Source organism: Dermacentor variabilis, chromosome 11 (genome assembly GCF_050947875.1).
Source record: "Dermacentor variabilis isolate Ectoservices chromosome 11, ASM5094787v1, whole genome shotgun sequence".
NCBI lineage: Eukaryota > Metazoa > Arthropoda > Arachnida > Ixodida > Ixodidae > Dermacentor > Dermacentor variabilis.
In genome coordinates, this window is record NC_134578.1 from 127,572,926 (window position 1) to 127,587,925 (window position 15,000).

The window sequence follows — 15,000 nt, forward strand, 5'->3', positions numbered from 1 at the left end:
AGGCTGGCAGGCGGTGAACCGCCTGCACGCGTGCGGCGCACGAGCAGTTGCGTGGTAAGCGACCGTGTCTGAAGCCCAAACACCACCGAGGCAAAGATCGCCTTAGCAGCGCGCCGCTTCAGCAGGCGCCGCAGGGACGACTAAAACCTGGCGGGGGGCATCGTCTCGTGTAGCGTCGCCCCTGCCCCAACTGGAGTGGCCCAGTCTTTAGGGGACAGAGACTGCGAAGCACTTGGACCGACGGCGGACTACGACGGAACGCGTCAGCTCGGCCAACGCTCTCGAAGGAGACATTTTCCGTTTCGCGGCAATTTCTGCGCCGTGCCGTGCTCTTCTCGCTCGCAGACGGCGCTGTCGCGTCGAACCGCTTTCGGGGGCACGCCCTTCTCCTCCCCGCTCCTCGCAAAGAATCTTCAGATTCCTGCGACGAAGCCCGGAAGGGGTGCCCACACAGCTGCGGTGACACGAACGAGCGACCAGCTCTGGAGCTCGACGTACTCCGAAGGCAAACAACGCAGATTGCGATCGCTTCCGACTCTCTCGCAAACGTGCGCGCTACATGGCAACGGACGTTGGCACCTCGCGCTTGGACCGCTCTTTCCCTGCAGGTATCCGACACCATCCTGCGGCGGTCTTGCTAGAGGCGCGCACACGTCGCGCTGCAGTAGAATATAATGCCTCGTTTCCGTCTCTTCGAAGATTTGGCACAACGGCTCGCCACCGTCTCCTTCTTTGTGAGGTCGCTGGCGCGTGGCATTAGCGCTCAACGTACTGTCCATGATGCCGACGCGGTCAAAACGAGTCGACGGACGCACCTTCCCTGTGCGCCGAAGGCTCTCTTGATATGTGATCCGACCCTCAGACAGACGAAGCCAAGGGAAGACCCAAGGCCGCAATGTGCGTTCAAAGAATCAGTGCTCAGTGTGTCCTGCAATTCACACCAAGTCTCGCAGCTGGCTGCGTTCTTCATCGACCCGAGAACCGAGTGATCCACCGCTTAGAGTCGTGAAAAATAGTTTGTTCAATTCAGTACAGTACAACCAGGGTTTCAGGCACGTGGCGTCTCCCTGTGTGCGGTTTCGAAGAGCGCCTTTCGGCGTGTGCTCTTTCGGCGTGCGTACTCGCGCAGCTCTCCAAAACCACTCGGCCAGTGCCAGGGAGGGGCTTTCCTGCGCCGGAGCCACAACAAGTCTACTTGAGGCGGAAGACGAAGCCAGCAAGGTGCTTGGCCGCAAGTGCGTTCGAATCCGGGACTACGTTCCCTCGTCTGTCCGTACTTTTCCTCTTTCGACGTGCGGCGCCTTCCCAAAGCGCACAAGTCCGCTAACCGCAGAACGCTTCCGACGTAGCAAAGCCGCGTTTCCTTCGGTACTTCGCAGCAACGCCGCCTTTCCCTCGGCGGCGGGCAAATAGCCTGCAGACGTCGTCGCATTGAACCGCGATCTCGGACACCTCGCGCGTCACGAGCAGGAGCCGACCGGCAGCCGCCGGCCCTGTCGGGCTCGGCAGCATTTGCCGCGGAGGACGGGAGAGCGCTTTAGGCCACGGTTCCTTCCGTACTTGGCAGCCGCACCCTCATACCGCCACTTCCATGACCGACCGAGCGCCACACCGTTCCTTTAGTACTTGGGCAGCAACAAAGTCGGGTCGTTACTCCATACTCGCCGCAGGAAGCGACCGGCAGCCGCCAGCCTTTTCAGACTCGGCAGCGTTTGCCGCGGAGGACGGGAGAGCGCTCGCACCACGGTTCCGTGTGTACTAAGCGGCAGCTGCTCTCGACCGTCAGTTCCTTGACCGACCGCACGCTTCGCCGTTCCCCTCGTACTGGGCAAAGCAGCAGGTCGGGTCGTCTTACTCCCCTTCCGCGCAAGAGCGCCGAGGCGGACAGAAAGCCCACCCATTGTGCGTTACGCCGTTTCTACCCGCGGGCGCGGCCAAGCCAACCGTCCAAGGTTGCAGCCTGCGTCCACTGGGCGCAACAAATTTCGCACGGGGCGCCCCTCAAAATTCAGGCAGTCCCCGGCATGTTCGGGTATAGCCGTCCCCGCGTCCAAGCGGGGCCAGCGGCGGAAAGCGTCGGGCGCAGCGAGCTGCTTCACCCACACGGGGTTGAAACAATGGCGCTCGTCACCCTTCACAATCCGGTAATGATCCTTCCGCAGGTTCACCTACGGAAACCTTGTTACGACTTTTACTTCCTCTAAATGATCAAGTTTGGTCATCTTTCCAACAGACCGGCGCAACCGAAAGGCCGCGCCGGACATCGGTCCGAAGACCTCACTAAATCATTCAATCGGTAGTAGCGACGGGCGGTGTGTACAAAGGGCAGGGACGTAATCAACGCGAGCTTATGACTCGCGCTTACTGGGAATTCCTCGTTCAAGGGGAACAATTGCAAGCCCCTATCCCAATCACGAAAGAAGTTCCACGGGTTACCCAGTCTTTTCAGACAGGGATAAAGACACGCTGCTTCCTTCAGTGTAGCGCGCGTGCGGCCCCGGACATCTAAGGGCATCACAGACCTGTTATTGCTCTGTTTCGTGCGGCTAGGAGCCGCTTGTCCCTCTAAGAAGGTTGTAAGGTGCTGGGAACCCCGCACCTATTTAATAGGCTAGAGTCTCGTTCGTTATCGGAATTAACCAGACAAATCGCTCCACCAACTAAGAACGGCCATGCACCACCATCCACCGAATCAAGAAAGAGCTCTCAATCTGTCAATCCTCCCAGTGTCCGGGCCGGGTAAGTTTTCCCGTGTTGAGTCAAATTAAGCCGCAGGCTCCACTCCTGGTGGTGCCCTTCCGTCAATTCCTTTAAGTTTCAGCTTTGCAACCATACTTCCCCCGGAACCCAAACACTTTGGTTTCCCGGAAGCTGCCCGCCGAGTCATTTGAGTAACTCAGGCGGATCGCTGGTTGGCATCGTTTATGGTCAGAACTAGGGCGGTATCTGATCGCCTTCGAACCTCTGACTTTCGTTCTTGATCAAAGAAAACATTCTTGGCAAATGCTTTCGCAGTAGTTCGTCTTGCGACGGTCCAAGAATTTCACCTCTAGCGCCGCAATACGAATGCCCCCGTCTGTCCCTCTTAATCATTACCTCGTATTCCAAAAACCAACAGAACAGAAACGAGGTCTTGTTCTATTATTCCATGCAAGTTTATTCAGGCGACTCGCCTGCGTTGAGCACTCTAATTTTTTCAAAGTAAAAGCACCGGCCTTCTCGAGGCACACAATGAAGTGCACCAAGAAAGGACCGGCATGATGTTCAGTCCGAGCCGTCGCATCGGGTAGATGCACTACTCGTCTGGAACTGAGATCCAACTACGAGCTTTTTAACCGCAGCAGCTTTAGTATACGCTATTGGAGCTGGAATTACCGCGGCTGCTGGCACCAGACTTGCCCTCCAATTGATCCTCGTTAAAGGATTTAGAGTGTACTCATTTCAATTACGGGGCCTCAAAAGAGTCCCGTATTGTTATTTTTCGTCACTACCTCCCCGTGCCGGGAGTGGGTAATTTGCGCGCCTGCTGCCTTCCTTGGATGTGGTAGCCGTTTCTCAGGCTCCCTCTCCGGAATCGAACCCTGATTCTCCGTTACCCGTAACAACCATGGTAAGCAAGTAACCTACCATCGAAAGTTGATAAGGCAGACACTTGAAAGAAACGTCGCCGGCTCGTGGCCATGCGATCAGCACAAAGTTATCCAGAGTCACCACACAATACGGGCCGAAACCCGATCGATCTTGGTCTAATAAAAGCACCCGTCGCCCAAAGGGCTTCAGGCTCACTGCATGTATTAGCTCTAGAATTGCCACAGTTATCCAAGTAGGAAGAAACGATCTAAGGAACCATAACTGATTTAATGAGCCATTCGCGGTTTCGCCTTATTTCGGCATGTACTTAGACATGCATGGCTTAATCTTTGAGACAAGCATATGATTACTGGCAGGATCAACCAGGTAATCGTTCAACTGCGCGTCCAGCCTTTCAAGCAGGCCGGACGCCGTTTTTGCGATGCCGAGGCCACCTTCAGGCGCCCCAACACGCTTCGTTCTCGCAAAGTGTAGCACTTTGCAGTCCGAGACGACGGCGTTCGAGCTCGCTACGGCGCCCTCCCCGCAGGGCCGGGTATCGCCACGCGGCAAGAAGCACGCAACATTCTCGATAGACTGGTTGTGTCAACTCGATCGCGGCTTGCGGTTTCTCTTGAGCCCGCAGCACTGGTGGACCGACCGACACTTGCAACGTAGCCGAGACGGCAAAGCCGCCAGGCGACGGGTCACGCCCGCGCCTTCGGCGCTTTCGTATTTGACTCGTCCGAGGACGATGGGGAACACACCTCGATATCGTGGAAAAAGCGTCGTCCGACAACCAGCCCCTAACGCATCAAGCGGATGAGGCTGCAGACGTCAGCTGTGGGATCCACGGGAGCGATACCGGGGACACGCTTGACGGGCACGAAGCCCGCCGCACATCAAACACCCAGGTCGCTTTGGGGGCGACTGCTCTCTGGGACCCCCATATAATAGCAGCGATAAGTACCCAAACCTCCATGGGGCCGTACTCGTGGCACTTTCGACGAGCGTTTGGCGGAAATCGTGCCGCCTCGTAACGCCGCGAGCAAGATTGAAAGCTTACGTCGGCGGCACCATGCCGAAGTCGTGAAACTGCAGCGCGTCCATCGAATGCGCGAACGGCAATTTCTCGCGAATGGCCAGTGCCGTTTCCTGAACGATCGCCTTTCGGTCCCCCTACGGGGCGGCCCCCGGCCGATCGATTCGAGGAAAGCTAGCCCGGCCCCTTCGCCATTTCCGAGCACGAGTGCGACCAGCGCGGGCGGCGTGCTCGACGCCCCGGCTGACATCGTTTGGGACTGTGTCTCTTCGAGCGCTCGCGCCAACGTCGCGGGGCCGACGACGACGCCCGGCCGGTTCTCCCGGTTCCCGGCGTGTTATAGTGCAGCCCTCTGCACGGCGGCGCCGACTGAGTAGTGGCCGTGCAGCGGCTTGTACGCCAAAGTTGCGTGAAAGGCGTCGAGCTCCCGCCGGCCCGGCTCACGTGGTTTCGGACTTCTGTCGCTTCGAGCGCTCGCGTAGCCGTGCCTGGGCACGATTCTCGACTCCGCAGCAGTGCGCGGAAACAACTACGAAGACGCGCAAGCCGAAAATCGCACTGCGGTACAATGTCAGCCGGGACCGTATGGCCCCTTATAGTAGCAGCGATAAGTGGCCAGACCTCCATGGGGCCGTACTCGTGCGACGAGGCGGCGTACTGTGCCGAGCCGAGCGCCAATATTTCGCTTTGGCGCGGCTGATACGAGCTCTCGCGATCGCCGCGGTACCGCCGCTCACCGATTCAAGGCACGCTAGCGCGGTCCGCTTCGCCATTTCCGAGCACGAGTGCGACCAGCGCGGGCGGCGTGCTCGACGCCCCGGCTGACGTCGTTTCGGACTTTGTCTCTTCGAGCGCTCGAAGCCATGCCGGGGCCGACGCCGACGTCTGCGTGGTGTTTACACGATTCCCGGTGCGACACAATGCAGCTGCGAGCAGGATGCCAGCGATTCCGTCGCGGCCGTGCGGCGGTGTACACGCAGAAGTGTCGCGAAGGGTATCGAGCTCCCGCCGCCCCGGCTGACGTCGTTTCGGACTTTGTCTCTTCGAGCGCTCGCGCCAACGTCGCGGGGCCGACGACGACGCCCGCCAGGTTCTCCCCCAGTTCCCGGCGAGCTATAGTGCAGCCCTCTGCACGGTGACGCCGACTAAGTAGTGGCCGTGCGGCGGCTTGTACGCCAAAGTTTCGTGAAAGGCGTCGAGCTCCCGCCGCCACGGCTGACGTCGTTTCGGACTTCTGTCGCTTCGAGCGCTCGCGTAGCCGTGCCTGGGCACGATTCTCGACTCCGCAGCAGTGCGCGGAAGCAGCTACGAAGACGCGCAAGCCCAAAATCGCACTGCGGTACAACGTCAGCCGGGACCGTATGGCCCCTCATAATAGCAGCGATAAGTTGCCAGACCTCCATGGGGCCGTACTCGTGCGACGAGGCGCCGTACTGCGCCGAGCCGAGCGCCAATATTTCGCTTTGGCGCGGCTGATACGAGCTCTCGCGATCGCCGCGGTACCGCCGCTCACCGTTTCAAGGCACGCTAGCGCGGTCCCCTTCGCCATTTCCGAGCACGAGTGCGACCAGCGCGGGCGGCGTGCTCGACGCCCCGGCTGACGTCGTTTCGGACTTTGTCTCTTGGAGCGCTCGAAGCCATGTCGGGGCTGACGCCGACGTCTGCGTGGTGTTTCCACGATTCCCGGCGCGACACAATGCAGCTGCGAGCGGGATGCCAGCGATTCCGTCGTGGCCGTGCGGCGGTGTACACGCAGAAGTTTCGTGAAGGGTATCGAGCTCCCGCCGCCCCGGCTGACGTCGTTTCGGACTTCGGTCGCTTCGAGCGCTCGCGTAGCCGTGCCTGGGCACGATTCTCGACTCCGCAGCAGTGCGCGGAAACAGCTACGAAGACGCGCAAGCCGAAAATCGCACTGCGGTACAACGTCAGCCGGGACCGTATGGCCCCTTATAATAGCAGCGATAAGTTGCCAGACCTCCATGGGGCCGTACTCGTGCGACGAGGCGGCGTACTGCGCCGAGCCGAGCGCCAATATTTCGCTTTGGCGCGGCTGATACGAGCTCTCGCGATCGCCGCGGTACCGCCGCCCACCAATTCAAGGCACGCTAGCGCGGTCCCCTTCGCCATTTCCGAGCACGAGTGCGACCAGCGCGGGCGGCGTGCTCGACGCCCCGGCTGACGTCGTTTCGGACTTTGTCTCTTGGAGCGCTCGAAGCCATGTCGGGGCTGACGCCGACGTCTGCGTGGTGTTTCCACGATTCCCAGCGCGACACAATGCAGCTGCGAGCGGGATGCCAGCGATTCCGTCGTGGCCGTGCGGCGGTGTACACGCAGAAGTTTCGTGACGGGTATCGAGCTCCCGCCGCCCCGGCTGACGTCGTTTCGGACTTTGTCTCTTCGAGAGCGCGCGCCAACGTCGCGGCGCCGACGACTACGCCGGCCCGGTTCTCCCCTTATAATAGCAGCGATAAGTGGCCAGACCTCCATGGGGCCGTACTCGTGCGACGAGGCGGCGTACTGCGCCGAGCCGAGCGCCAATATTTCGCTTTGGCGCGGCTGATACGAGCTCTCGCGATCGCCGCGGTACCGCCGCTCACCGATTCAAGGCACGCTAGCGCGGTCCCCTTCGCCATTTCCGAGCACGAGTGCGACCAGCGCGGGCGGCGTGCTCGACGCCCCGGCTGACGTCGTTTCGGACTTAGTCTCTTGGAGCGCTCGAAGCCATGTCGGGGCCGACGCCGACGTCTGCGTGGTGTTTCCACGATCCCCGGCGCGACACAATGCAGCTGCGAGCAGGATGCCAGCGATTCCGTCGTGGCCGTTCGGCGGTGTACACGCAGAAGTTTCGTGAAGGGTATCGAGCTCCCGCCGCCCCGGCTGACGTCGTTTCGGACTTTGTCTCTTCGAGCGCTCGCAGCGATGTCGAGGCGATCGCCGACGTCTGCACGGTTCCCGGTGTGCTACAATGCAGCAGTGTGCCAAGCGACACCTCTTGGTTGCCGAGGCAAGCACGGCGATTTCCTGAAGCGAGCGCATTCCGGCCAGGCAGCAGCGGGCTTTGCGCTTTCGGGAGTGCTCTTGCTGTAAAATTTGAACGTGTGCAGCTGCACGAAGCGAGTGTATTTATTTTCTCTCTCTCTCTCTCTCTGCCTTTGAGGCGACTGTAATTTTAATTTAAATGCAATCGGAGGCGGGAGCAACCTGATGAGAGTAGGTTGACTTCGGCGCGCCTTGTAGTTTATAAATTGCTTTCAAGCTTTGACGACATACGCCTTCGCGCCATCTGCTTTCCCGGTCTCTTTGGCACTTGATTGTGTGTGCTGCATGCTCTGCATTCTAAGGAAACACGCCTGTTTGTCTCCCTCTCTCACGTTCTTCTTTTTTTAGCTGCTCCTTTAGAAGCTGCTATGCTCTTTACTCGCTGTAAAATAGAATGCTGCCACAAGCCAACAACCTTTGCGTGTTTTTTTTTTTCTCTCTTCCCAAGACGTTTCTGCCATTACTCACTGGCTCTAGTTCGCTCGCGCCATCTACCGTTCTTTCTGTATGGCGAAGTCCGTAGGTTTTCCTAGTTCCGTACACAGATGGCGCCAATGCGTTTTCGCGCCAGTTTCGAACGACCTGGCTGTACTCACGTTTCTCACTTAAATGGTTCAAATGGGGATTGCGAAAGGGGTGGTGCTTTCTTCTTGTGTAAGGCTGAGCTTCAAAGCTGCGTTTAAGCTATGCTAGCATGTGTGTGTGTGTGTATATATATATATATATATATATATATATATATATATATATATATGTATGTGTGTATATATACATATACAAACACACGCGCGCGGGATAGTGGTAAAGATTATGAGGTAGCACTTTTTTTAACATACAATACCTGTGCTTCACATGGCGATTCTTCTCCCCCCTCTGTTTCCGGTTGGAAGGAGTGCGCAGTCTTTTCTATATTTATTTTTTTTTTTCATTCACTTCTATGTTGCTCGTCTTCGTACATGGGGCACGCTACCTAATTCTGCCGGTCGATTCTACACGTTGCGATCCGTCCCGGCCTGTGCCGTATCAAAATTTTCAGTGGGCCTTGCGGTAAATAAAAAGAAATGAAGGAAATGCGCGTGCTATATTACACTTGCGCACGGGCTTGAAACGAAGGCCTCAAAGAAAGTCACCTCGAGCGGCCGCATTCAGACGGAAGTAAGCATTCCCCTTGCGCGTGTTTTCCGCTCGCCTGCTCCGTTTTCTACGAGGTTGCCGTCGTTGGTTTGGCCTTACAAACAAGCTTGCACTCGGGTCTCGTTTCTACGCGACAGCGTTTCGTTAACAGCGAAAGACTGAGGCGTCGCGAGTTTATTCCTCAGATAGAGAGCATAGAGTCTCTAGACAGGCTGAAATTTAGAAAATTGCCCACGCTGTTGCTGAGGTTACCAATGTCGGCAGGGCGCCCACAAGGCAGTAGTACAATGGAGTGAAGTGAAGGACATCGCTTCTCGGCCTTTTGGCTAAGATCAAAGTGTAGTATCTGTTCTTATCAGCTTAATATCTGATACGGGTTCTATGTGGACCCACGATATTAAACCTATTTTTGGAAGTTGGCGGAGTGCTTGAAGCCTGCTTCACCTCCGCCGCAGGTCGGCCCGGTATTGCACTACCTCCGGGATCGGCCCCCGCTCACTTCGGTGAGACTTCATTCAATCAAAATGAAGAACACAAGCTCGAAGCGAGCACTGAATTCACACGCACCATTCCTATACCATACGCAACGACGCCGGTTCGCGGACCACGAGAGTAATTAAACGGCCACTCCACCTGTGTGTAGCGTCGCACTTCATGCCGCGCAAATGGGACGCGTGACGGTGGACGCGGTGGTCGTCGGCTGCCTTGGCACCTGGGATCAGGGGAACGATCGCGTGATGCGCAGGCTGTGCAGTAGGTCATACCTACGGACACTCAAACGCCTGTGCATCAGCGATACTATCAGCGCCTCTACAAAGATTTTTAGAGCCCATGTCGGCACCTCTTAGATGATCTTATGTTTTTAGAGAAGCGATTTTTGCTGTTTTACACCTTTACAGTTTTAGCCTTTTATTACTAACACCACTAACTAGTTTTTTTAGTCATTTGTTTGCCGGTTTTAGACTACACACCTTTTATCCGTTTTTTCCTTGGTTTCGTAACAAATATTTATGATGTGATGTGTAACTAGCATAATAAAAAACTCTGTTCTTATCAGCTTAATATCTGATACGGGTTCTATGTGGACCCACGATATTAAACCTATTTTTGGAAGTTGGCGGAGTGCTTGAAGCCTGCTTCACCTCCGCCGCAGGTCGGCCCGGTATTGCACTACCTCCGGGATCGGCCCCCGCTCACTTCGGTGAGACTTCATTCAATCAAAATGAAGAACACAAGCTCGAAGCGAGCACTGACTTCACACGCACCATTCCTATACCATACGCAACGACGCCGGTTCGCGGACCACGAGAGTAATTAAACGGCCACTCCACCTGTGTGTAGCGTCGCACTTCTTGCCGCGCAAATGGGACAGCCGCACCAGCAAATTTCTTATTACGGCCTTCGAGAAAAATAAATGACAGCAAAAGAAAGAACCAGGAGGGAGAATCGGCAAATTATATGTCTAAGAAATAGGATTGTTATTTATCCGATGTTTCTGTCTGCTGTAATGAGCCACTATAGGACGGGGAGGGGGGGGGGGGGGTGTATGATTAGCCGTGGGTTCGGCAACCAATGTGAATCCCGCTCAAAGCCAACACTGGATTTTTGTGTTCACTATTGCTTGGATCCGTAAACCACAGCGCCAACGCAAGCTCGCCCTGCCAAAATCCGCTGCCCTAGTGGAAGAAAGATTCCCTATGAAAGAAAAATAGAGTGCCCGCTTTCTGGCAACTACTGTGCAGCCGTTGTGTGCACATTTTCGCAGCAGTGGGAGCGAACGCCTCGAAAACAAGCTTGTCGTGTGGCCAAGCCTTGCGAAATATATTCAAGGGTTCAAAGGTGCTCCAGCTTTCCAACCTGTATGTTATGAAGACCTGTTGCTACCTTTTCATCCTCCTCCTCCTGGTTACGCCCAGTGCAGGGCAAAGGCCTCTCCCATAAGTATCCAAGTACCCCGGTCACGTGCTAATTGTCGCCATGTAGTCCCTGCACATTTCCTAATCTAATCTGCCCTCCCAACTTTCTGCCACCCCCTGCTACGCTTCCCTTCTCTTGGAATTGAGTCCGTAACCCTCAATGACCATCTTCCCCCCCCCCCCCCCCATTGCATGCCCATTTCTTTTTTTCATGGTTTAAACTAAGGTGTCATTAACTCGCGTTTGTTCGCTCGCCCCTCAATCTGCTCTATTCCTATCTCTCGTGACGCTACACCCATCGTCCTTCTTGCCAAAGCTCGTTGCGTCGCCCTCAGTTACCCTTCGGTAACCCTTAAAGCTTTCCGTTGGGGCACTCGTGGCATCTTTCTCGTTTAAATAAGGCTACTTTTCTTTTCCGCTTTTTTTTTTTTGGGGGGGGGGGGGAACTCTATGTGCTAGGCGCGATTTTGCCTGTTGGTTCGGCTTAACGCAGAACACTCCCGCATTGCAGTGAAGCCGCGTTGAAGGGGCAAAGAGTAGCGCAGTGAAGCGCATGCACGGGCGAAAAACGCAAATATTAGTCAAAAATACAACCTTGTCGCCAAATACGAACTTCCATTATCGGAAATTCGAGTTCAGTTTGTGCATTGCGTTCGCCTAGAGAACATAAATGCCACAGCAGCCAAGTCAAAGCTTAGGATCGCGTATCATCTTTTTTTTCTTGCCTTTTACTCCTTGGCCTGCGTGACATGCACACGAAAGTTATGATATAGTGAAAACACGAAATAATGCAGATCAGATCTATTTTGTGCGTTTTGTTCTTTGTGGACTACAGCGGTGTGCGTTATGAGAAAGTTTCAGTGCCCTTCTACTGTGACCTGCGAAGCTACATTTAAAACCACATTGGTTTGCGCGGTTATTGCTACAAACTGCGTGTGGGTGCGTTCGTTTTTTTTTTTTCTTTCGCTACGCAGCGATGGGTTATCGCAACCGCGATCGGTTCTGCTGCTACGCTAGACGCGTTCTTGCCAACGGTTGGCTCTATACGCGACGCGTGTCGCGTGGTCGGCACATTCAAGCAGTCAATTGCAAACCGTTCCAAGAAGAAGGATGCACTCCACTTGACACCGGGAGCGCTAGTTGGACGATTGTACGTTTTGACCCTCGAGGAAGCGCCACCAACCCGCCTTTTCTATAATACGATAAGATTCAGAGCGACCGCGACCACTTGCCTTTGTCATTGCCTCGGGCACAGTTTTTTTTTTTTTTTTGTAAGCTCAGATACTCAGACGCGCCCGTGTTCACGCGCACTTGCTCTCTCCGATAAGCAGGGAAGCTCGGTTGGGGTGGTGTGGGCCCTTGCGCATGCGCTGCTGAGCTCGTCGCTTCGGCGGCCAGTCGAGGCTGGCGCGTTGCGTTCGCCTAGAGAACATAAATGCCACAGCAGCCAAGTCAAAGCTTAGGATCGCGTATCATTTTTTTTCTTGCCTTTTACTCCTGGCCTGCGTGGCATGCACACGAAAGTTATGATATAGTGAAAACACGAAATAATGCAGTGCGGCTGTATCAGATCTGTTTTGTGCGCTTTGTTCTTTGTGGACTACAGCAGTGTGCGTTATGAGAAAGTTTCAGTGCCCTTCTACTGTGACCTGCGAAGCTACATTTAAAACCACATTGGTTTGTGCGGTTATTGCTACAAACTGCGTGTGGGTGCGTTCGTTTTTTTTTTCTTTCGCTACGCAGCGATGGGTTATCGCAACCGCGATCGGTTCTGCTGCTACGCTAGACGCGTTCTTGCCAACGGTTGGCTCTATACGCGACCCGTGACGCGTGGTCGGCACATTCAAGCGGTCAATTGCAAACCGTTACAAGAAGAAGGATGCACTCCACTTGACGCCGGGAGCGCTAGTTCGACGATTGTACGTTTTGACCCTCGAGGAAGCGCCGCCAACCCGCCTTTTCTATAATACGATAAGATTCAGAGCGACCGCGACCACTTGTCTTTGTCACTGCCTCGGGCACAGTTCTTTTTTTTTTTAAACTCAGATACTCAGGCGCGCCCGTGTTCACGCGCACCTGCTCTCTCCGATAAGCAGGGAAGCTCGGTTGGGGTGGTGTCGGCCCTTGCGCATGCGCTGCTGAGCTCGTCGCTTCGGCGGCCAGTCGACGCTGGCGCGGTACTGGTAATCAACTTCGACGTGCATGGTGAAACGTCGCTTTGTATTGCCGCTGTAGACTGGCAATGCAATGTGTTTGCGAGCGATTGGAGAAATGAAAGAGCGGGCACTGTCATGCCCTTCTAGAGCAGCGGAAATGTTCCTCCAAGCACTAGGTTTGAAAATTTGCGCCTACGAACATGAACGAAACAATGAAAACGGTCTGTAGCTGCCTTCGCTTCATAAAATTCCCGTACGAAGAAATTTGCATGCGCAAATGACAGCGCAAAAGAGAGAAACCATGTAAAGAAGAATGGCTGCCTTTCGCGTGATCTCCCGCATGAAACCTAATGGGATAGACTAATTTTAGCCGTTCATTTTGATTTGCCGAATGTAAGCCGGAACACTTTCTACACGCGGTCTTAAGATTTGAATGGCAATCAAAGACAACCTTTTTTTTATTTCTGTTTGTTCTATCTGGAACCAAACTAATTAAGAACGCCATTTCAATCTTAGATTCGATTAGATATCGTGACTGGTATGCTGAAAAATCACGCCTTGCGTCACGTCACCCCTTGTATGAACATGCTGTTAACCTTCGTGATCGCGGCATTAAAAATCGCCAGTTCCCGAACTTTAATCGCGCCGATGATGCTGGATTCTTATTGTAATGATTAGATAGAAAGCGCTTGTTCTACGGCTAGCTTTAAGGAAAAGAAAAACATCATTCAGGAATGGATACCTCAAAACAACCGAAAAATGTGCAGGCTACAATGAGAGTACTAAGAATACTGAAAAAGATGAAATCTAAACATGCTGCAAGGAGCCAACAAATGCAATTGAACCAACGAACTGAAGTGAAATTATTTCATCAGGACACGCCCCGAAAAAACGCGGCCACTTTCAATGATCACTTGAAATCTGATTCCTTTTTCTTTTTTTCTACAACGGATACTAATTATATTCCCAATGGCGGATGTGAAAATTTCGGAGCGCGGCATTTTCGAAACCTCATGGCCTCGGACGCTTTCTCTCATGTTTAAGTATTTTGGTGGTGGCGTATTGGTGCAGATGGAGAAAATTTTTGCGCACATAATTTATAAACGTGTGGTTCATTTTCTTGAAAAACACAAAGGGCTGACAAACGACCAACCAGCACACAATTAAATTGGTATTACGCACGATTTCGCAGCCGCAGTAACAAAAGGGTCGTAACAAACGGTTTCACGTCTCTCAAAATGAAAAAAAAAAATAAATAAAAACGACTGCACAAATTAGGTTTTCCCCAACTGGATGGTTTCGATCAGCTTTTGAACAGCTGTTCTTTAAATTGAGTTGGCGTTGATTGCGTAGGTGCGGGCACCTGTTGTTAAGGATTTTTGTAAATGGCATCATGACTGGATAGATGTATGAAACAGTCTGTTCACTTCAGGATCAAGGGAGGACCCCCCCCCCAAAAAAAAAAAAAATCGTGTCGTGGTGAGAGAAGTGGCAGATGAGTACTATTATCGGGAGAAAGTGAAAGGAAAACCGCCTCGTACTAAGGAGCCGCTCCTCTTAAATGTGAAGCTGCAAACAAGTTTTTTTCTTGAGACGCTCTATAAAGTTATACACAGCTCCAGCACCCGTACACGAAGACAAATATCCAAACTGGGAAGAAAGCATGAAATTCGCAGCGCCCGTTTGCTGTGAAACAACGGGCAACATTACGCGAAGTCCGCTACCACGTCAGCCGGGGCGGCGACGGAGACCACCAAACGGCCGCCCTTAAGCCAAGTAGCGAGTGAAAATGCCCGGCGCGTAAGCGACACGGCGACTAAAACTGAGGCCACGGGACTGTTGCTCAAATTGTGTGTAGTCCGGTCGGTCTGTCGGCGCCTGCGCGCGGCTAAGTCCGCAACCACGTCAGCCGGGGCGGCGACGGAGACCACCAAACGGCCGCGCTTAAGCCAAGTAGCGAGTGGAAATGCCCGGCGCTTAAGCCACACGGCGACTAAAACTGAGGCCACGGGACTGTTGCTCAAATTGTGTGTAGTCCGGTCGGTCTGTCGGCGCCTGCGCGCGGCTAAGTCCGCAACCACGTCAGCCGGGGCGGCGACGGACACCACCAAACGCCCGCGCTTAAGCCCGAAAATGCTCGGCG

The 15,000-nt window shown here is 54.3% G+C and overlaps 4 non-coding genes across 4 annotated transcripts; 2 read left to right on the forward strand and 2 right to left on the reverse strand.

Annotated features, from left to right (window-relative positions):
• Positions 1-852: 852 nt before the first annotated feature.
• LOC142565173 (5.8S ribosomal RNA) lies at positions 853-1,005 on the reverse strand. The gene has a single exon (XR_012824855.1). It is a non-coding gene; the product is annotated as a 5.8S ribosomal RNA (ribosomal RNA).
• A 1,140-nt stretch (positions 1,006-2,145) lies between these two features.
• Positions 2,146-3,960, reverse strand: LOC142565139 (small subunit ribosomal RNA). Its single transcript, XR_012824822.1, has one exon. It is a non-coding gene; the product is annotated as a small subunit ribosomal RNA (ribosomal RNA).
• Positions 3,961-9,091: 5,131 nt separating this feature from the next.
• Positions 9,092-9,283, forward strand: LOC142564999 (U2 spliceosomal RNA). Its single transcript, XR_012824732.1, has one exon. It is a non-coding gene; the product is annotated as a U2 spliceosomal RNA (small nuclear RNA).
• A 506-nt stretch (positions 9,284-9,789) lies between these two features.
• LOC142565051 (U2 spliceosomal RNA) lies at positions 9,790-9,981 on the forward strand. Its single transcript, XR_012824773.1, has one exon. It is a non-coding gene; the product is annotated as a U2 spliceosomal RNA (small nuclear RNA).
• The last annotated feature ends 5,019 nt before the right edge of the window (positions 9,982-15,000 follow it).